General features: G+C 43.4%; 1 pseudogene; it reads left to right on the top strand.

Annotated features, from left to right (window-relative positions):
* Positions 1 to 380: 380 nt before the first annotated feature.
* On the top strand, positions 381 to 1,954 carry LOC136128336 (stress-induced-phosphoprotein 1 pseudogene; annotated as a pseudogene).
* Positions 1,955 to 4,341: the final 2,387 nt, after the last annotated feature.

The raw sequence follows: 4,341 nt of genomic DNA, 5'->3' as shown, positions 1-4,341 counted from the left end.
AATGGACTTGAGGATATGGGAAGGGGGAAGGGTAAGCTGTGACAAAGTGAGAGTGAGGCATGGACATATATACATTACCAAACGTAAGGTAGATAGCTAGTGGGAAGCAGCCGCATAGCGCGGGGAGATCAGCTCAGTGCTTTGTGATCTCCTGGAGGGATGGGATAGGGAGGGTGGGAGGGAGGGAGAAGTAAGAGGGAAGAGATGTGGGGACATATGTATATGTATAACTGATTCACTTTGTTATAAAGCAGAAACTAACACACCATTGTAAAGCAATTATACTCCAATAAAGATGTAAAAAGAAAATAATCCCAACAACTTCTAGGCTTGGAACAGGGAGCAGATCAAGTCTATTAAATGGTGTTTGCCACCAGGCTATGGAGCAGGTAAATGAGCTAAAGTGAAGGGCAATAAGGCCCTGAGTGCTGGCAACATGGATGGTGGATTACAGTGTCGCTCTGAGGCAGTAAGTCAGATCCCCAGGCCCATGTGCTCTCCAGCAATCACTCAGCATCCTACACCAAGAACAGAGACCGCCAGAAGTCTTATGAGGATGGTTGCAAAACCATTGACTTAAAACCTGACTGGGGCAAAGGCTATTCCCAAAAAGCAGCAGCTCTTGATTTCTTAAACTTCTTTAAATCCGCCACTCGAACCTATGACAAGGTTTTAAAACATGAAGCAAACGATCCTCAGCTCAAAGAGGGTTTACAGAATATCGAGCCTCAGTCAGCAGAGATGAAATTCAAGAATGCTTTCAACATGTCCGATCTGTACCAGAAGTTGGAGAGTGATCCCAGGTCAAAGACACTGCTCATAGATCCTACCTACCAGGAACTGATAGAACAATGTCAAACAGGCCGTCTGACCTGGGCAAAAACTGCAACATCCCCAGATCGTGACTACCCTCAGTGTCTCCTTCGAGGCCATCTGGGCAGTATGGATGAGGAGGAAGAAGTTGAGACACCTCCACCACCACCTTCTCCCTAAAAGGAGACCAAGTCAGAGCCAATGGAAGAAGATATTCCAGGGAATAATAAGCAGGCACTGAAAGAAAAAGTTGGGGAAGGATGCCTGTAAGCAAAAAGACTTTGACACAGCCTTGAGACAGTATGACAGAAGCAACGGCCAGGACCCCACCAACATGACTCACATGACCAATCAAGCAGTCGTGTATTTCACAAAGGGCGACTAGAGTGAATGTCAGGAGCTTTGTTAGAAGACCATTGAAGAGGGGCTAGACACGAAGACTATGCTCGACAGATTGCCAAAGCTTATGTCAAATTGACAGAGCCTATTTCAAAGAAGGAAAGTACAAGGATGCCATCCATTTCTACAAATCTCTGGCAGAGCGCTGAACCCCAGATGTGCTCAAGAAATGCCAACAGGCAGAGAAAATCCTGAAGGAGCAAGAGTGGCTAGACCACATAAACGCTGGCCTGGCTTTGGAAATATCCCCAGGCCAGGAAGCACTATACAGAAGCCACCAAACAGGAACCCAAGAGATACCAAATTGTACAGCAGTCGAGCTACCTGCTTCATCAAAGTCCTGGAGTTTCAGCTGCCACTCAAGGACTGTGAGGAGTGTATCCAGCTAGAACTGACTCTCATCAAGGGTTATACATGGAAAGCAGCTGCCCTGAGAAGCAATGAAGGACCATACAAAATCCATGGATGTCTGCCAGAAGGCACTAGACCTGGACTCCATTGTAAGGAGGTAGCAGATGCTCACCATGGCTACATGATGGTTCTGTACAACCAACATGACAGCCCTGAAGATGTGAAGCGGTGGGCCATGGCCAAGGTGAAGCAGATGAGTGACCTGGCCATGTGGCTCATCCTGCAACAGATGCAGAAGGACCCCCAGGCACTCAGCGGACACATGAAGAATCCTGTAATAGTGCAGAAGATCCAGAAGCTGCTGGATGTGGGTCTGATTGCAATTCAGTGATGACTTGCTCATCATAACCCTTCCCTTCACCCTCATGTGGAAAAAGGAGCGGGAACTGTGGCAAGCAGCATAGAGCAGGAGAGAGAGAAGGGGAAAAGGCGAACATCTTCTCTATATGTTTATACAGACCTATGTGGAAGATACAGAGACTTGGTACTGGAGTCATTTGTGCAGCCTCTGGGCCCTCCTAGCACACACACGGTCTCTCCTGCTGCCCCAGGGTTTCATGTGTCCCACCCCTGGCGCTCAAGTCACTGTCCCAGCTGCTCTCGCATAGTTGGTGATTTGGGGGCCGGGAGTAGGCATGTATGTGGAGGGGAGGGTATTCTTCCCAACCTCAGGCTCCAAGTGTCTTCACACTATTAGCTTCATGACCCCTTCACCAACAACACAAGCCAGTCCAGCATGGTTACATGTTTAAAAAAAAAAAAAGAAAAGAAAAAGTAGTTCTGTTTATTGTTAGTACTGACCAGACAAAAGAAAGACAAAGAAAATACATCTTTGTTCAAGCTTAGTTCTTTTACAGGAATAGGAAACTAGAAGTCAATTCAGATCCTCTTATCATAGTTTAATTAATGAGAAAAGGTGACAGTGCATTATTATCAAGGTGTCTTTGGAAAAAGAAAGCAATTTATTAATAAAAGCAGCTTAAAACTTCACAACTGTTTTTAACGTTGACCTAAGAGCTCAGTATCTGTAGTGCTTTCATGGTCTACTGATGTAATATTTGGCACTGAGCAGACTGAATGTTTTACTCAACGTTTTGGGATTAAAATACAGAAACGTTCTTCCCATGTTCCCAAGTATGTAAACCTATTTATCTTGATTTATTTTTATAAAAGAACAAGGCCTCAGAAATACAGATACATGTTCTCTTCCCCAAAACAAAATGAACTCTATCCTTTGAAGCTGAAAAATAAAAATTTCAGAAGATTTTTGAATTTAGAAAGTTCTAAACCTTGAGACATAATATTCCAATTATGAAATCGTTACTGCACAGCAAGTAATTTTGGCCCAAATCTGTTCTCTTGAAATCTGAAGTCAACAGGAGTTCTGTGCAGGAGAAAATCACGTGCAACCAGTACAGGGCCACTCCTAACCTTAAAGCTTTTCAGTTCATGAAATATTTATGCATCCTAAACCGGATTTAAAAGTCATCACAGGCATCTACCTGCAGGCAAACTATTCAGTATTTTCTGCTTTCTCCACATACCAGCTGCCTAGGGTCCCACCCACTCCAGTTGAGTATTTCATACTATTCTCTATGCAACTCTATTCCACCACATCTGAATATCTGAATGCAAGAGATCATAGCTCCCAAGATATTTGGTGCAGGAAGGTCCCTAGAAGTCCTATGTATAATCACTGTGAGGTCTTCAGTTTCTTTTATACAGACAAAAGTCACTTCTCATCATTGATGACATTTCCCTCCTCATTCTATCCAGGTAGGAGCTGCTACAATCTTTCTTTGTTCCTATCAGTTATGTATTATCAACATTCATTTTCCCCTGTAGCATTTTGTATTAATTCACTATTCTTATCCGGAAAATAAAAATTTTATTTAAATTTTTTCTAATTAGTCCAGTAGAATTCCTTCCTTTCCCATAATAACCCTCTTAACGATGAATTTTTATTTCTTATTAGTTGTTATAATACTGGCTTACTTGAAGGAGTTGTAGCCTTTCCTTATATTGAATAAATATAACACATATTCAATGAATGCCTACTATTTTCACTGTGATATCCCTGGAAATTCTGTGGTGTAAAAGATGGATAAACTTCCTACCCTAATGGAGCTTACAGCCTAATGGTGAAGAGAGACATTAAACCGATCATCACACAAGTAATTAATTATAATGCTAGCAAGCATAAGAAAAAAAAATGCTACAAATGTACACATAAAGGGACTGGTAATCTGGCAGGAATTGTAGGCTATCAAAAATGATGCTCAGGGCTTCCCTGGTGGCGCAGTCGTTGAGAGTCCGCCTGCTCATGCAGGCAACACGGTTTCGTGCCCCGGTCCGGGAAGATCCCACGTGCCGCGGAGCAGCTAGGCCCGTGAGCCATGGCCATTGAGCCTGCGCGTCCGGAGCCTGTGTTCCGCAACGGGAGAGGCCACAACAGTGAGAGGCCCGCGTACCGCAAAAAAAAAAAAATGATGCTCAGCCTGAGATCTGATAATGATTAGGAGTTAACAGAGACAAACGGAAGAAGAAGTGTGTTACTAGAGTGAAAAGGATTTTGGCCTAGTTAGGAACTCACAGAATGTCACTGTGTCTGGAACTCAGAGCATAAAAGGGAAAAAGCTGCAAAAGAAAGCTGGAGCCAGATCCTGCTGAGTCTAGTAGGCTCTGAATTTTATTCAAGTTGCATTTGAAGTATTTTTA

The sequence above is a fragment of the Phocoena phocoena genome, chromosome 9 (genome assembly GCF_963924675.1).
Source record: "Phocoena phocoena chromosome 9, mPhoPho1.1, whole genome shotgun sequence".
NCBI classification, from domain to species: domain Eukaryota; kingdom Metazoa; phylum Chordata; class Mammalia; order Artiodactyla; family Phocoenidae; genus Phocoena; species Phocoena phocoena.
This window is presented reverse-complemented; position numbering and strand designations above follow the sequence as displayed.